Raw genomic sequence first — 18,785 nt, forward strand, 5'->3', positions numbered from 1 at the left:
TGCCCAGCCCCTTTTTTTCTTTTTAAAATAATTTTTTTTGGGGCCAAGAGTGGTGGCTCATGCCTATAATTCTAGCACTTTGGGAGGCCAAGGCAGATCACCTGAGGTCAGGAGTTCAAGACCAGCCTAGCCAACATGGTGGAACTCTGTCTGTACTAAAAATTAGCCAGGTGTGGTCGTGCATACTTGCAATCCCAGCTACTCAGGAGGCTGAGGCAGGAGAATCACTTGAACACCGGAGGCGGAGGTTGCCATGAGCTGAGATTTTGCCATTGTATTCCAGCCTGGGCGACAGAGTGAGACTCCATCAAGAGAGGGAGTCTTGCTATATTGCCCGGTTGGTCTCAAACTGCTGGGCTCAAGCAATCCTCCCACCTCAGCCTCCCGAGGTGTTGGGATTACAGACATGAACCACTCTCCTGGCCAGTTTACACATTTTAAAAGCCAACAAACACCTCAAATGCTACACACTCCAGAAGAATAATAGAGCATTTTTCCTTAATTTACTGCCTGACATGCTTCTGTATTACTTTTCATTCCTACATTATCCAGCTTTGTACTCCTTGATCACTTCTTCATATGATAATGATTTTCTAAAATAATTTTCTCTAGAGAGAATAAAAGATAATTCAGCCTTTTCTCTAGCATGGGTGATCCAAAATTGCTTTTTGTTATTGATAGTTTAGATGCAAAAGAGAAACACATTCACAGACACAAACACTGTCTTTAGTATTACTACATGTTTGTGTCCCTCAAAGGAATTTTAATAAATTCAGTTTGCATGATTCCCACCAAAAATGAAAAAAGAATCTAAGGTGCATTACAATTAAAGGCACGTATTCATGGAGCATATTTATTTTTGTAATTTATTGAGATGAAGTCTTGCTGTGTCACCAAGGCTAGAGGGCAATGGCGCTATCTCGGCTCACTGCAGCCTCCATCTCCCAGATTCAAGTGATTCTCCTGTCTCAGCCTCTCTAGTAGCTGGGATTACAGGCAACTGCTACCATGCCTGGCTAATTTTTGTATTTTTAGTAGAGACGGGGTTTCACCATGTTGGCCAGGTTGGTCTTGCACTGCTGACCCCAAGTGATCTGCCTGCTTTGGCTTCCCAAAGTGTTGGGATTATAGGTGTGAGCCACCATGCCTGGCCTAATGGACTATATTTCTGACAGAAGAGAACTTCCATTTTGACTGGCTCTTCACTTATTTTGCAGATCTAATAATGGGAAGCATTTCTCACAAGTAGCATCTGACTGTATAGTTTTTTTTTTTTTTGAGATAGAGTTTCGCTCTTGTTGTCCAGGCTGGAGTGCAATGGCGCAATCTTGGCTCACCACAACCTCTGCCTCCCGGGTTCAATCAATTCCCCTGCCTCAGCCTCCCGAGTAGCTGGGATTATAGGTATGAGCCATCATGCCCAGCTAATTTTGTACTTTTAGTAGAGATGGGGTTTCTTTATGTTGGTTAGACTGGTCTTGAACTCCCGACCTCAGGTGATCTGCCCATCTCAGCCTCCCAAAGTGCTGGGATTATAGGCATGAGCCACCACACCCAGCAACTGTATATATTTTAAACCTTCCTCCTTCTTCACCACGTCCTTCAGCATTGGGCACTGTAGGACATGGTCATATGGTGATACGACTTCTGATGAAGTGTCAGAAGTTGGGGGGTTCTTGCTTCCGGAGTTTTACTGGGAGCTATTCCTACCCTGGGAGGGTTAGCAATAACTCAGCTTAATGATCTGCTAAACTCAGTGTATCACCGAGTCAGCTCCCATGTGCGTGCACCCCTGAATGCCCATGGCCACTCCAACAGCACACAACAGGAAGGGAGAAGGGGCAGAAGGGAGGCTGGAGTGGAGAAGGACAGTGGTCCTTCCACTTGTGGTTAAAAGACTTGATGTTGGCAAATGTTAGAGAAACCAAAGACCATGTGATGGATGCTTTTCTTTCAGGGACCTTTGCAAGACCTTGGAAGGAGCTGATCCAAGCAGGGATCCTAAAGCTTCAGTTCTGTTAGCTTCACAGTGAACCTGGATAGCTATCATGGTTCAGGGCACTGTAGTTTGAGAGGGAGCCATGGAGCCCACTTAGGAGCTGCAGTCCTCGTTGGCATGTGAACACACTCCATAAACCTCGCTTCCTCATTAGGAAGCATGACACTATTTTTTTTTTTTTTTTGCATGGGTCACACAAGAAATATTTTATTAGTTTCCAGATGGAGCACAGGATAGAGTAAAAATATTTCAGTAGAGCTCCACAGCTCTCCTCAGGGAGCCCACTCTGGCATCCGTGGCCCCCCAGTCGAGGCACCGCCTGTAGTACCCTGGCCTCAGCAGGTGCTGCCGCCCCCGGTAGTTGGGCAGCTCATAGAGGACCCAGGAGCCCTCCAGCACGTTGAAGGAGTGGATCTCACTGAGGTGGAAGCGGTCGTGAAGAGAGGAGCAGTCCTCGGTGATCTCCACCATCTGGCCCCTGCAGTCCTCTCACTCATAGATCCTGATCCTGTGGGAGCTGGCATGGGGGATGAGGCAGCAGGAGCGGACTGAGTCGCTGAGGCCCATCCACTGCTGGTGGTCGGCATAGTCGCCGTGGCGCAGGAAGTACTGGGGGCCCGAGTAGTTGGGCTGCTCATAGAGCATCCAGCAGCCGCTGTCCACACGCACAGAGTTGCAGCGGCTCAAGAAGGGCTGCAGGTTGGGGTGGTCACTGTTGCATTCGTAGTGGAGGCCCTGGAAGCCCCGGTCCTCGCAGAGGGTAATCTTCCCCATGGCTGGCTAGGCGCGTGGCTCGACACTATTAATAGTCTCCAGCTCACTGGGAATATAAAGCCCACGAGGGCAGGCACTAGTCTGATTGCTTATTGCTGTGTCCTTGGTGTGTAGAACACATGGATCACGCTGAACATATAGTATGCTAGGTATTGGGTGGCTAGCCCCAAACTCTCAGAGAAAAGGTAACTGAGGCACAATGAGCTTACATGCCTTCACTTGAAGCCAGATGTGTCCAGCTCTAAATTTCTATTCCTGTATAACATGCTGCCTCTAGTCAACTGGACGGAGATCCTGGGTCTCTGGGCCTCCTTTCCTTCCTGCTACTCTCATGCGAGCTGAACAAGCAGGGGAAACTTAACTCACTTCTGAGTTCCTGAGATCATCAACTGACTTATTCTCTCCTTATGGATGTGAGCAGGGGTCCCTGGGATTTTCTCTAATCCATTACTTCAGGGACTTCTTGGACTCCAACCTGAGTCCCTGGTAATGATGCGAGGTAGGAGATGGTGGAAGAACAAAGATGAATGATTTTGAGCCATAAAATAGCCTGAAAAATAAATTTGGAAGATGAATGGCTTTGGGGCTCGTAGAGCTTAGCAGGGGCCATCCTGGGAATTACTGACATTCCTGCCTCAGACCTCTGGGAGGCGGAGAGCGAGAGGTCCCCCGCCCTTCACAGGTCCACTGAATTCAAAGGGGTCACACATGAAGCCAGAAGTCACCCTGTATCTCAGAAGAGTGGACAAGAGGACAGAGAAGGCATCTCAGTCCGTGGTCATCTTGTCATCCATGACATGGCAGGAGCTGTGGTCCAGGGAACCAGGTGGCTGCTGACTTGCAGAGCAGGTGACAAAACCACAGCCTGGCCCCCACAGACCATGCACTTCTCCCTTTGCCCTGCTTCTCCTCTGCCTGGTACAGGTTTCCAGCCAGCTCTGCACTAGCTTCTACTACTGTTTGTTTTCCTTAGAAGCTGCCCTGATGAGGCGGGCCTGGGCTGGGACACTTCCCCTCTCTACAAGAGAGCACCAGGAAAAGCTGAAGGTGCCCACTTCCCCCTGTTGTTTAACATGCAACTGGGATTTTGCAGCCCCTGCTTCCAGCCTAATTCTCCATCAAACCCTGGGATACTCTATACACAGATGCTGGTGCTGATCTCCACCCAGGAAAACACCAGCTGCTGTTGAAAATCTTTTCACCCGTGATAGAAAGCAGAGCGGCCAGGCCTCACTCAGGCCTCCTTGAGCTTCTCTGGAGAGGGTTAGGGAACAGCAAGTGTGTGTGTGTGTGTGTGTGTGCGCGCGCGCGCGCGCGCGTGTGCGTGCGTGTGTATGTGTGTGTGTGTGTGTATATATATATCTTTCTTTCTTTCTTTGAGATGGAGTGTCACTCTGTCACCCAGGCTGGAGTGCAGTGGCACGATCTTGGCTCACTGCAACTTCTGCCTCGCAGGCTCAAGTGATTCTTCTGCCTCAGCCTCCCAAGTAGCTGGGATTATAGGCATCCACCACCACGCCTGGCTAATTTTTGTATTTTTAGTAGAGACAGGGTTTCACCATGTTGGCCAGGCTGGTCTTGAACTCGACCTCAGATGATCTGCTTACCTTGGCCTCCCAAAGTGCTGGGATTACAGTCGTGAGCCATCACACCCAGCCTATTTATATTTTTAAAAAGTCATCCCAGGACTGTGTCCAGGCAACTGAAGGCCCGTCAAAGAACCAAATGTCTAATTTCATTTAGAAAAAAAGCGAAGAGATTAGGTGTCCCTGGGACTTTAACAAATGCATTGTTGGTGGTTTTGATTTAGGTTTCCTTTAGGGAAGGCAAGTGCAGAAATGAGGATGCCAAAGATCCAGGCTGCCTGTGTTGCGAAGATGCCTGGAGACAGGCACGCGTGAACTGTTGGCGGGGATGTAAATTAGTGCAGCCTTTTGGAGGGAAATTTGGCAACATCTTTCATAAAAAATGAGCCTGACCTTTGATGCAGTAATTTCATGACTTGTAAACTATCCTATGTTAATAGTTGCACATGTATACAAAGATTTATGTTAAAGAAATGCTCGCTGCAGTGACAAATAGGAAATGGCCATGAGTCAGTAGGGGACTAGCTTGCTAAATTATATTTTATCCATACAGTGGACTACTACATGGCCAGTGAAGAAAAGAACAAGGTGGATTGTAACACTGGCCAACATACATAATACCACTTACTGTGTACACACTAGTCTAAGAGTTTTATGTATGAGAATATTTGCACATTTTTAATGTTAACCCATTTAGTCTTCTCAACAATTCTCTGGTTACTATTACTAGAATATTTTTTAAATCAGGAAAGAGATGTTAAGTAACTTGCCTAAGGTCACACAGCTGGTGAGTCAGGGAGCTGGGCTTCCAGCTGTCTGGCCTCAGGGTCAGCGTGAGTAACCACTACCCAAATGCCCGTATGTACAGGTATGGAAAGATACTTTTGACATATGATTAAGTGAAAAATTAAAGTAGCAGAGAAATAGGATCTGATCTTTTTCGTGTAAAAAGAAGCTGTATGTGTGCATGCCTATGTGAATATATTTTATATATTTGTAATAGTAAAGGATCTGGAAAAATACATGTTCAATTGGCAATTTTCACCAGGGAGGGAGGTGAGATGGGCTACATAAAAAGGATTTTGGTTAGGGGCCATGGCTCGTGCCTGTAATCCTAACACTTTGGTAGGCCGAAGCATGAGGATTACTTGAGCCTAGGAGTTCCAGACCAGCCTGGGCAACATAGCAAGACCCCATTTATACAAGAAAAAAATTAAAAAAAAAAAAATTAGCCAGGCATGGTGGCATGCACTGGTGGTCCCAGCTACTAGGGAGGCTGAGGTGGGTGGGTCATTTGAGCCCAGGAGTTTGAGGCTGTAGTGAGCTGTAATTGTACTGGGCAACAGAGTGAGACCCTGTTCCTCCTATCCCTGAAAAAACAAAGATTAAATTATTTTATTCATTTATAAGACAGGGTCAGGCTCTGTCACGCTGGCTGGAGTGCAGTGGCATGATCTTGGCTCACTGCAACCTCTGTCTCCAAGGGCTCAAGCCATCCTCTCACCCTAGTTTCCTGAGTAGCTGGGACTACAAGCCCAAGCCACCACGCCCAGACAGTTTTCATATTTTTAGTAGAGACGAGATTTCTCCATGTTGCCTAGGCTGGCCTCGAACTCCTGGGCTCAGAGTGATCTGCCTGCCTCAGCCTCCCAAAGTGCTGGGATTACAGGTGCGAGCTACCACTCCTGGCCAAGAATTTTAAACTAGATATAGTTTTACATTTTCTTGAACAAGTAATTTTAGAAAAAGTGAACTTGACCTGCTATCAAGGCGATAATAAAATAGTTTAGTGTTCATTTCTTTTCTTTTTTTTTTTTGAGACTGAGTCTCGCTCTGTTGCCAGGCACCTGGCTAGAGTGCAGTGGCGTGATCTCAGCTCACTGCAACCTCCGCCTCCCAGGTTCAAGCAATTCTCCAGCCTCAGCCTCCCAAGTAGCTGGGGCTATAGGTGTGCACCACCACGCCCAGCTAATTTTTGTATTTTTTAGTAGAGACGGGGTTTCACCATCTTGGCCAGGCTGGTCTTGAACTCCTGACCTTGTGATCTGCCTGCCTTGGCCTCCCAAAGTGCTGGGATTTCAGGCGTGAGCCACCGCATCCGGCCAGTTTAGTTTTCATTTCTAAATGGTCCCTTTGAAAGAAGACTTCCTGTAATCTTGGGCTCAGAGTGACACTTTTGATTAACTCCAAAGTAAGAGACGTGGGGTCAGCCTAATAGGTCTTGCAATAAATTGGATGAGGGTAGACTAATAGAATTGTCCTTTTGATTGGCTGAAGGCATCCTGAGATAATGACTCTTGCCCTCTCTACCCTCTAGTCTTCCCTCCTCCTGGAAGCTTTGGCCCAGATGTTGGAAGAGTAATGTTGATTTTCTTGACATACAACCCCTCCATATTCCATCTTCACGCCCCTGCCCCCCCTGCATTTAACGTGTTCACTTAATGCAATATTGCACCTCATGTAAATACCCAAGGTACTTAACTTGGGCTTTTGTTTAAACCACTGTTCCTTCAGGGTCATCCAGTAAAAATGGACTCATGCTGCCTTTCATTTGTAGGCACTTTACAATTTGCTAATCTCATTCTCATTCATTATTTTAGTTAACAGGGTGGAGCCTTGTCACTTTAATGCACCTTGTGCAATATGTCTTTCAGAGTAGAACCAAGCAGGGGCTTAGGAGAGGGTCTGATGAGGACTGTGAGGGTTATCAAAATTTTAATCCCCATTTTAAAACCCTAGTGAAGTGTGACCTATCACAGTGAATATAGAAAAATGACATAACAGCTTCTACTTACTGTGTCAGGTCAAAAAACACCCAAGGTTTTCATGTGTTTTCTCATTTTTATGCTTGCAGCAAGTTTAGGGGGTAATTTTTAAAAATCTCCCATTATCTTTATAAGGAAGCCAAGGTTCCAGGAGACTAGGTCATGTCCTCCACAGTGTACCTGTGGAAAGTGGAAGATGGATTTCTCAATCAGGTTTGCGTGACTGTCTGCAAAGTCCCCGTGCTGAGCCTCTGAATGGATGAGATAATTGAGAAGAAAAGAAAAGTGTCACTTACAAAACCACCTGCCTAATAGATAGTAGCACTCATATACCATCTCCCTAACATACTGTTAGCAATTTAGGTTTATTTCCTTTGTCTTAGGTATCTAAACAAAATGAAAATTTAAAAAGCAGCTTGGTGAATAGAGGATATGTAAAATGTTTATATCCCGTTTTGATTTTTTTTGTCCCACTAACATCATCATCGTAACCAGCTTCCTTATCGCTTTGTGTCATCATTTTAAACGGTTGCACTCTAGAGAGTGGTGGCCTTGGGGGAGAGATTCCTAGATGTGGAATTGGTAGGTCCACCAGTATGAATGTTTTTATGGCTTTTGATACGCATTGCTAAATTGCTTTCCAAAACATCCATATTTAATTTGCACTTCAATTAACAATTTTGAGAGTGTCATTTTCATCACATTCTTGCCAGCATTAGTTACTGTTAGCAAATGAAAACAAGGCCGGGCACAGAGTCTGAAATCCCAGACACTTAGGGAAGCCAAGGTGGGCAGATCACTTGAGTTCAGCAGTTTGAGACCAGCCTGGGCAACATGGTGAAACCCCGTCTCTACAAAAAAATACAGAAATTAGCCAGACATGGTGGCATGTGCCTATAGGCCCAGTTACTCGGAGGGCTGAGGTGAGAGGATCATTTGAGCCTGGGAAGTGGAGGCTGCAGTGAGCTGTGATCGCACCACTGCACTCCAGCCGTGGCAGCAGAGCAAGATCATGACTCAAAAAGAAAATGAAAACAAGAAAAAGTCCTAATATCTACCGAATTGTTGACGGTAGTTAGTGTGGAAAGTGAGCTGGGGCTCCTGTGGTCAGGCGGTGTCTATTTTCTACTGTATCTAATGTGGTACTATTAAAAATATTTTACTCTAGGCACATATTACTTTTGTAATATATATTTTAAACTTTATCGTGAAATAATTCGTCTTATGGAAAAGTTACAAAAATAATACAAAGAATTTCCTGTATACCCTTTGTAATACATGTTTTTAAAGACAAAGTAATTAGAAGAAATGTTTCATAAATGTCGATCCTTACGTCAGCCTGTAAGTTGGGATTTCTTCATAGGCAGGCTAGGGCTCAACAGCAACTTGGGAAAATGCTTATCAAAAATGTAAACTCCAGGCCGGGCGCAGTGGCTCACACCTGTAATCCCAGCACTGTGGGAGGCCAAGGAGAGTGGATCACGAGGTTAGGAGATCAAGACTGGCCTGGCCAATATGGTGAAACCTCGTCTCTACTAAAAATACAAACACATTAGCTGGGTGTGGTGGCGGGCACCTGTAATCCCATCTACTTGGAAGGCTGAGGCAGAGAAATCCTTGAACCCCAGAGGCAGAGGTTGCAGTGAACCGAGATTGCACCACTGTACTCTAATCTGGGTGACAGACCTAGACTCCGTATCAAAATAAATAAATAAATAAATAAATAAACTCTTAGACTTGACCAAGACATATTGAATCAGAATGTTTGGGGGTGAGGTTGGAAAATCTATGTTTTAAACAGCCCTTCTCCTGCCCTCTGAGGCCCACCAAGGGCTGAGAACCGGTGTCAGACAGCTTCCTCTTTTATTTCCTCCAGCAATATCTTTACTTTGAGAGCCCTCCAATGTGTAAGGGTTGGGAAAAGTGAGTGAAATCTGCGCATCTTTGTTGCAACTTTTCACACTTGGTGCTGCTACTGCTTTGCTCCAGCTGAGCTGCCTGTTAATTGTTTTCACAAGAGCCTGCTCTTCCCTCAAACTAGAAAAGACCCCTCCACAGGAGGCCAGGTCCAGAACGGTGTAGGCCCTCCTCACCCTCTCGCCTTCTGTCCTGAGTGTTCCAGGGAGTGGGGGCCAAGGAGAAGGAGGAGGCCTCCTTGTCTCCTGGCTCTCCTGGAGGAGCAACCACAAGGCCCTGAGATGGGGAGGGAACCCAGATTCTGGCTCTTGGTTTTTCTGCTGTTTCTTTTGTCTTATGCTGGTGCGTTTCCATGGACAGTTTGTTTCCCTTGGACACTGTGGGCTTGGTCTTTCCATGAATGTGTGACACTGTGGTCATTCACCAGGCCCTGTTGGTCGTCTTGGTGGGAGCCACAAGGGTCAGACCTCACTGCCCCTTCTCCTGCCTCCTCCACTCTCTGCTCAGCCATCAACCTTCCTTTCTGCCCCAGAAGTGTTCTTTCCAAAACATAGATCTGCCCATGTGCCCTAATGAATTCACTTAGTGACTTCGCTATGGAAAAGGAGTGATGGGAATGTGGCCAGAAGGACAGCAGAAAGCCAGACTGTGGAGACCTTTGAATTCCAGAGGAACAGAGTATTTTGGGTGGATTATGCCTGTAATGCCAGCACTTTGGGAGGCCAAGGCAGGCAGATCTCCTGAGGTCAGGAGCTCGAGACTAGCCTGGCTAACATGATGAAACCCGTCTCTACTAAAAATAGAAAAATTAGCTGGACGTGGTGGCGGGCGCCTATAATCCCAACTGATTGGGAGGTTGAGGCAGGAGAACCGCTTGAACCCGGGAGGCAAAAGTTGCAGTGAGCTAAGATTGTGCCACTGCACTCCAGCCTGGGTGACAGGGTGAGACTTTGAATAAAAAAAAAGTATATATATATATATATATATATATATATAGACACACACACACACAAAATATAGTATTTTAGCAGCCAGGCGCGGTGGCTCATGCCTGTAATCCTAGCACTTTGGGAGCCCGAAGCGGGTGGATCACAAGGTCAGGAGATGGAGAATGTCCTGGCTAACATGGTGAAACCCCATCTCTACTAAAAATACAAAAATTTAGTCAGGCATGGTGGCAGGCGCCTGTAATCCCAGCTACTCAGGAGGCTGAGGCAGGAGAATCGCTTGAACCCAGGAAGCGGAGGTGGCAGTGAACCAAGATTGTGTCACTGCACTCCAGCCTGGGTGACAGAGCGAGACTCCATCTTAAAAAAAAAATATATAACCGCCGAGACTGTGTCCGCCCCGCGAGCACAGAGCCTCGCCTTTGCCGTTCCGTCGCCCGTCCACACCCGCCGCCAGCTCACCATGGATGATGATATCGCTGCACTTGTTGTTGACAACGGCTCCGGCATGTGCAAGGCCGGCTTCGTGGGCGACAATGCTCCCCGGGCCATCTTTCCCTTCATTGTGGGGCGCCCCAGGCACCAGGGCGTGATGGTGGGCATGGGTCAGAAGGACTCCTACGTGGGTGACGAGGCCCAGAGCAAGAGAGGCATCCTGACCCTGAAGTACCCCATCGAGCACGGCATTGTCACCAACTGGGACGACATGGAGAAGATCTGGCACCACACTTTCTACAACGAGCTGCGTGTGGCTCCTGAGGAGCACCCCGTGCTACTTACTGAGGCCCCCCTGAACCCCAAGGCCAACCGTGAGACGATGACCCAGACCATGTTTGAGACTTTCAACACCCCAGCCATGTATGTGGCCATCCAGGCCGTGCTTTCCTTGTACGCCTCTGGCCATACCACTGGCATCGTGATGGACTCCGGTGACGGGGTCACCCACACTGTGCCCATCTATGAGGGGTATGCCCTCCCCCACGCCATCCTGCGTCTGGACCTGGCTGGCCGGGACCTGACTGACTACCTCATGAAGATCCTCACAGAGCGCGGCTACAGCTTCACCACCACAGCTGAGCGGGAAATCGTGCGTGACATCAAGGAGAAGCTGTGCTACGTCCCCTGGACTTTGAGCAGGAGATGGCCACGGCGGCTTCCAGCTCCTCCCTGGAGAAGAGCTATGAGCTGTCTGATGGTCAGGTCAACACCATCGGCAACGAGCGGTTCCGCTGCCCTGAGGCGCTCTTCCAGCCTTCTTTCCTAGGCATGGAATCTTGTGGCATCCACGAAACTACCTTTAACTCCATCATGAAATGTGACGTGGACATCCGCAAAGACCTGTATGCCAACACAGTGCTGTCTGGTGGTACCACCATGTACCCTGGCATTGCTGACAGGATGCAGAAGGAGATCACCGCCCTGGCACGCAGCACGATGAAGATCAAGATCATTGCTCCTCCCGAGCGCAAGTACTCCGTGTGGATCGGTGGCTCCATCCTGGCCTCGCTGTCCACCTTCCAGCAGATGTGGATCAGCAAGCAGGAGTATGACGAGTCCGGCCCCTCCATCGTCCACCGCAAATGCTTCTAGGCGGACTGTGACTTAGTTGCGTTACACCCTTTCTTGACAAAACCTAACTTGCGCAGAAAACAAGATGAGATTGGCATGGCTTTATTTGTTTTTTTGTTTTGTTTTGGTTTTTTTTTTGGCTTGACTCAGGATTTAAAAACTGGAACGGTGAAGATGACAGCAGTCGGTTGGAGCGACCATCCCTCAAAGTTCTACAATGTGGCAGAGGACTTGATTGTGTACATTGTTTTTTTTAAGTCATTCCAAATATCGTGAGATGCATTGTTACAGGAAGTCCCTCGCCCTCCCAAAAGCCACCCCACTTCTCTCTAAGGAGAATGGCCCAGTCCTCTCCCGAGTCCACACAGGGGAGGTAACAGCATTGCTTTTGTTGTAAATTATGTAATGAAAAAATTTTTAAATTTCGCCTTAATACTTTTTTTATTTTGTTTTATTTTGAAAGATTTTAGCCTCTGTGGCTACCCCTTTTTTTGTCCCTCAACTTGAGATGTATGAAGGCTTTTGGTCTCCCTGGGAGTGGGTGGAGGCAGCCAGGGCTTACCTGTACACTGACTTGAGACCAGTTGAATAAAGTGCACACCTTAAAAAAAAATATATATATATATATGCACATAGTGTTTTATGTATAAATATATACATAAAAACATATACACACCAATATACATAAGTATATTATGACTAATATAGGCAATTTGGAAAAAAAGTTGCTAGTCATTCTGCTAGCCAAATAGAGTTCCTGGCTGCATTTGGGTGTGGTAGGGTGCAGGATAAAGGCGCAGGCCCCGAATCAGATGAGTCTGGGCTTAGGTGCCTTCCTTCTTCCTTATTGGCTGTGGGCAACCATTGGGCAGCTTAATTATCCTCAGGGAGCTTCGGTTTTCTCATTGGTGAAGTAAGGATAATAAAAAGTTTCTAATGTATAGGCTTGCCTTGAAGATGAAATGAGGTAAGTATGCAAAGCAGTTAGCAGACTACTTTCTAAGTGTTGTTAGTTCTGTTTAATCTTGTTCATTTCCTTTCAGTCCTTTCACTCTAAGAATTGTTTGTGTGGTGCTGGGTGCAGTGGCTCATGCCTGTAATCCCAGCACTTTGGGAGGCTGAGGCGGGTGGATCACCTGAGGTCAGCAGTTTGAGACCAGCCTGGTCAACTTGGTGAAACCCCATCTCTACCTAAAAAAAAAAAAAAAAAAATTAGCTGAGCATGATGGTGGGTGCCTGTAATCTCAGCTACTCGGGAGGCTGAGGCGGGAGAGTCGCTTGAACCTAGGAGGCGAAGGTTGCAGCAAGCTGAGATTGTGTCACTGCACTCCAGCTGGGCAACAAGAGTGAAACTCTGTCTCAAAAAAAAAAAAAAAGTTGTGTGTGTGTTTGGTTTGTTTTCACATAGTTGTGATCACATTGTCTGTATGATTTTATTTCCTCCTTATTTAGCATAACATCTGTAGCCAAGCATTTTCCATGTTATTTTCAACTCCTCAAAACATATGTCTTAATAGTTGCATAATAATCTGATGGAATGGATATATACCATTTCCTTATTGTTGGCCACAGGAATTGTTCCAGGTTTTCATTGTTACAGAAAACTCTAGGCATGGCTGGGCATGGTGGCTCATGCCTGTAATCCCAGTACTCTGGGAAGCTGAGGTAGGTGGATCACTTGAATGGATCAGAAGTTTAACACCAGCCTGGTCAACATGGCAAAACCCCGTCTCTCCTAAAAAATACAAAAATTAGGTGGTCATAGTGGCACGCCTATAGTCCCAGCTACTCAGGAGGCTGAGATAGGAGAATCACTTGAACCTGGGAAGCAGAAGTTGCAGTGAGCTGAGATCAAACCACTGTCCTCCAGCCTGGGTGACAGAGGGAAACTCCATCTTAAAAAAAAAGAGAGATAACTCTAGGCATGAACACCTTTATGTGTAAAATATCACCAGCAAAACCCGCCCCACTTTTCCCAGCCTGTTAGAACAAGTTCCTTGAGAAAAATTCTTAGAAAGGATATTATAAAGTCAAATTTTATGAATATTTATCAAGATTTGTGACTTCTCCTGCCAAGTTCATTCCTGTAAAGTGAGTTCCCACTTCTATTTCCAAGTCGGTGGATGAGACTGGCTGAGGGATGTGGATTTTGTTCTGCAGTGCTGTTGGTGAGGGCATGAGACGGGGGTTTCAATGCATTCATCCAGCAGCCATTGGGTGGGTGGCTGGGGCAGCGTCAGCGTTAGGTGGCTCTCAGTGGTGACCTAACCGCCCGTGAACCTGGCCCCATCCCCATGATGACTAGGGCTCCCATCTGTAGGAGAGGGAAGCCCTGTGGTCACAGTGTCACATTCCTTTTCCGCCCAGCATAAGCATTTTCACATTGTCCTTGTCCTCCGTGATTCAAATGACAAGGAAGCTTCATCTTTAGGGATCACAGTGTAAGACAGTGAATACGTTTGTGAGCCCTGGTGTTAAACCTGCCTGGATTGGGATTTCAATCCTACTATTTATTAGCTGTGTGATCCTGGACCTCAGTTTCTCAATCTGAGATGTGGTACCTACCTCACAGGATTAAACAGGAATTTTATACACAACATAGTAAGTGCTGAATGCTTCTTAGGTGTTCTTTTTTTTTTTTTTTTTTGAGACGGATTCTCACTCTATGGCCTAGCCTGGAGTGCTGTGGCATTGCCTTGGCTCACTGCAACTTCTGCCTCCTGGGTTCAAGCGATTCTCCTGCCTCAGCCTCCTGAGTAGCTGGGATTACAGACACCTGCCACCATGCCTGGCTAATTTTGTATTTTTAGTAGAGACAGGGTTTCACATGTTGGCCAGGCTGGTCTGAAATTCCTAACCTCATGATCTGCCCACCTTGGCCTCCCAAAGAGCTAGGATTACAGGCATGAGCCACAGCACCCAGCCTTCTTAGGTGTTCTTATCTATCTCCCTCTATCTAAATGAAAGCGCCTGGTTGAAATAAACTAATTGAACCTCTAAAGCACTTTCCTCCTCTTGAAAATGCAACAAGGGGGGGCCGTATAAAGAAACAATACTGGAAAGCCCATATCTGCATTGCTAGGCAAGCTTTACAAGGTATGTACCCACCCTGAAACCATGGGGATGGAGGGAAGGAGATTGGGAGGCTACCGTGGTGCATGACCAATCATCTCGGGACATGGTATTCTCAGTGCTAAGACTGGGACAGTTCCTGGCAAACCAGGAGTGTTGGTCACCCTAGCATGGTGAGAGTGGGTGAAGGATCTGGTAAAGTTGTCCAAGGGTGGGAGAACAAGACTCTGGAGCATTTGAGAAGGGTTTGCTTTTCCTTTAATTGTTGTTTGGCAAATCCTCTTGAAGCTCATTTCACCTGCAACTTCTGGGACTGAATTGGCTGCCAGAAATAAGACCCACCTGGGGTGGGGGCAGGGGGATAATTAAATGCCTCGCAGGAAGCAGGGGCAAGGATACTTCAATATCTTCCAGATTCCTAGGGTGTGAATGTTGTGAGCTTGCCTTAGGGTGAAGGCTGCTGGAGTCAGCTCTTTCCCATCCTGGCCAGTTTTTTGCTCCTAAAGGCTTCTATCGTACTGGACAAGAGAGGAAGAGTCAGACAGCTCTCCGTGGACAAGAGTTGGTTCCCGAATCTGTCCCAGGTAACTTCTTGTTCCTCTGGGTCTCTGTGTGTCATTTCAGAGACAGAGGCTGCGAGAGGGGAAAGTGACCACACTTAGACTTCAAGCCAGTGGAGGGGGTGGGCAATAGCTGCTACTTCCTTTTCCAGCTCCTTTAAAGCATTTTTTAATTGGATTAGCATTTCAACAAACACTTGAAGGTTTGCTTTCCTCGGAGAGGCCCAAAGGGCTGAGGAAGAGCCTTCGTTTGTTTACTTTTTCTTTATGTGGAAATCTACTTGGGCTGTTTCTACAACTAGCTTGCCCCTCTCCCTTGATGCCCCCGCTTCAGGGAAGCCCTCACCCCCTAACTCCCAGGCAGGCCTGAATTCATCCTCAGGGCCCTGGCCCACCATGGCTTTCTGGGTTGGCTTAACCCTTGTGCCCTCCAGGAACACACCTTGGAGCAGCAGGGCTCAGGCAGCTCTCTCTGACCTGTGCCAGCCTTGAAAGTTTTCTTGGAATGAAGAAGTGAGCGGACAGTGGCCAGCCCTGTACACTTCATCTGCCTCTTGCAGGGAAGCCAACAGAAGCGGTCTCTTTCCTCCTGTGGGTAGAGAAAGCCAGGAAGATGGGGCAAAGCCTTGGGAAAACAGGTAGCTCTCAGCTTCACCAGGGCTCGACGTCCTCATCCTTTTTATTTAAACCCCTGCTAGGAGCATTGTGGAACTGTGAAAGGGAAGGAGGGCAAGCAGTAAAGTAGACTTCTGTACTTTATCCTGTGTATTAGTATATTACATATGAACATATTTAAAGTACATATTGAATACTAAGAGAACTGGCCTCCGATCAGTATGATCACTGTTAACTGAAGCACAGGGTCAAGCCTTGGAAAATTCAGGAATGACTTCCTAGAGGAGGTGGCAGGTAAATAGAAATCACACAGTAAGTGGAGGTAGCTAGATTCATTTTACAGATACTTGTTGAGTGTCTGTTGTGTGTCAGATACTATTTTATTATTCATTTGTTAATTTATTTCTTGAGACAGAGTCTCGCTCTGTCACCCAGGCTGGAGTGCAGTGGCACAATCTCAGCTCACTGCAACCTCCACCTCCCGGGTTCAAGTGATTCTCTTGCCTCAGTCTCCTGAGTAGCTGAGACTACAGGCTCACAACATGCTCAGCTAATTTTTGTATTTTTAGTAGAGACGGGGTTTCACTGTATTGATCAGGCTGGTCTTGAACTCCTGACCTCGTGATCCACCCACTTTGGCCTCCCAAAGTTCTGGGATTACAGGTATGAGCCACTGCGCCTGGCCCTGGATACTATTTTAGAAGTGAAGGATTTAGCAGAGAATAAACACATAAAAATCCTGTCATTGTGGACCTTATAGCCAGTGGAGGGAGAAACATGAACAAAAAGATCATATGACGGCCGGGAGTGGTGGCTCACGCCTGTAATCCCAATGTTTTGGGAGGCTGAGGCAGGTGGATCACGAGGTCAGGAGATTGAGACCATCCTGGCTAACATGGTGAAACCCCATCTCTACTAAAAATACAGAAAATGAACCGGGCGTGGTGTCACGTGCCAGTAGTCCCAGCTACTCAGGAGGCTGAGGCAGGAGAATCACTTGAACCCAGGAGGTAGAGGTTGCAGTGAGCTGAGATTTCACCACTGCACTCCAGGCTGGGCGACAGAGCAAAACTCCGTCTCAAGGGAAAAAAAAATCATATGATGTCAGGTGGTATTAAAGAAAAATTATTCTAACACTTGTTAAATGGTAAGAAAGACTTTATTCAAGACTACTACAATAGGAGTCGACTTTTGCAATAGGAGAGGAAGGTTGAGTTCATCACTGAATCCAGCAAAGACCTAGCTGGGGATTTATAATCGGAGTGAGGGGGTCAGTGGGTAGAAAATCACTAAGAGAAGATACCAAGGATAGGGGGACTCTTGCTAAACCAACTCAACAGGAGTCTGTGGAAGGCAGGCCAAGGACTTCCACATTAAAAGTGGGGGGTGAGGAACTTCATCAGATATTGAGGGTGGGGGAATGACTCAGCTGAACTATTTGCTGAAGGGAGGCCACATGAAGAGGATGCAGAGGTCTAAAGTTTGGTCAAGGAGAGAGTCTGTGTTGGTGCTGTGAAGAAAAATGAAGCAGCTGTGGGATAGGCTACAGAGTGACAGGTTGCCCCCTTTTTTGTTTTTGAGATGGGGATCTTGATCTGTTGCCCAGGCTGGGTTGCAGTGGCTTGATCATAGCTCACTGCAGCCTCAAACTCCTAGGCTCAAGCAGTCCTCCTGCCTCAGCCTCCCTATTAGCAGGGACAACAGGCATCAGTTATTGTGCCTGGCTCAGAGGGGTGTTTTCTTTTCTTTTAGAGACAGTCTCACTCTGTTGCCCAGGCTGGGGTGCAGTGGCACAGTCTCAGGTTTAAGCAATTCTCCTGCCTCAGCCTCCCAAGTAGCTGGGATTACAGGTGCCTGCCACCACACCTGGCTAATTTTCTGTATTTTTAGTAGAGACAGGGTTTCACCATGTTGGCCAGGCTGGTCTCAAACTCCTGATCTTGTGATCTGGCCTCGGCCTCCCAAAGCGCTGGGATTACAGGCATGAACCATCACGCCTGGCCCTAGGGGTGCTTTTTAAATTTAATTTAATTTTTGAGGTAAAGTCTTCACTTTGTAGCCCAGGGTGGAGTGGAGTGATGCGATCTTGGCTCACTGCAACCTCCATCTCCCAGGTTCAATCAATTTTCCTGAGTAGCTGGGATTACAGGTGTTCGCCACCACGCCTCACTGATTTTTGTACTTTTAGTAGTGATGGGGTTTCACCATGTTGACCAGAGTGGTCTTGAATTCCTGACCTCAAGTGATCCACCGGCCTCGGCCTCCCAAAGTGCTGGCATTACAGGCGTGAGCCACTGTGCCCAGCACATGGTGCTCTTTAATAGTCAGTGTTGGCAGGGTCTTTAGGGCTGAAATCTGGATCATGTGTCAGAGCCAGGTTTTCAAATGCCCCCCAGAGGGTGTGTTCTGGGTAAAGGAAATAGCCTGTACAAAGGCCCTGAGGGGTGTGTTCAGTGTGTTTGAGCAACAGTGAGGAGGAGGGAGTTTGTAGGGGAAGAGTGATAGGAAATAAGGTTGGAAGAGGGTGAGGTGAGAGTAGATCACGCAGGCCTTGTAGGATGTGATAAGAAGGGATGAGAAAGCTGGGAGGAAGGATACTTTGGACTCAGGGTAAGAGAGAGCTTTGCTCATCTGCAGAACCACAAGAGGTTCTCTGCTGCAGGGGCATAAAAAGGAGCACGCGCCATGTGGGGGAAGCGGGAAGCGGGGCAGGGGGACATAGGAGAGGAAGATGAAGAGCCAAGGGGGAGCAGCAGGCATGCAGGTCCTTTTCCATCTTTTCAGTCAGGGTTTCTCAATCATTTTAATGAGAGCCTCAGCCCTTGAGTAAAAATCAAGCAATAAAGGGAGGAATGCCTCTCTGTTTAACTTGAAGGAGAGCTGCAGGAGATGGAAAAGAGGGTTGGTTGAAATAAAGCTGGAGCTGGTCTCGCTTGGCTGGCTGCCCTTTCTATAAATATCGCCCTCCCAGTCCTGGAAAT

General features: G+C 47.2%; 2 pseudogenes across 1 annotated transcript; one reads left to right on the plus strand and one right to left on the minus strand.

The window, feature by feature from the left end:
- Positions 1 to 2,248: 2,248 nt before the first annotated feature.
- On the minus strand, positions 2,249 to 2,773 carry LOC105716078 (gamma-crystallin F-like; annotated as a pseudogene).
- A 7,639-nt stretch (positions 2,774 to 10,412) lies between these two features.
- On the plus strand, positions 10,413 to 12,172 carry LOC105718516 (actin, cytoplasmic 1-like; annotated as a pseudogene). Its single transcript, XR_010338778.1, has one exon. The product of XR_010338778.1 is annotated as an actin, cytoplasmic 1-like (transcript).
- The last annotated feature ends 6,613 nt before the right edge of the window (positions 12,173 to 18,785 follow it).

Source organism: Aotus nancymaae, unplaced genomic scaffold, assembly GCF_030222135.1.
Source record: "Aotus nancymaae isolate 86718 unplaced genomic scaffold, 86718_ANA_hifiasm-v0.15.2.pri h1tg000064l_1, whole genome shotgun sequence".
In the NCBI taxonomy this organism is placed as follows: Eukaryota; Metazoa; Chordata; class Mammalia; order Primates; family Aotidae; genus Aotus; species Aotus nancymaae.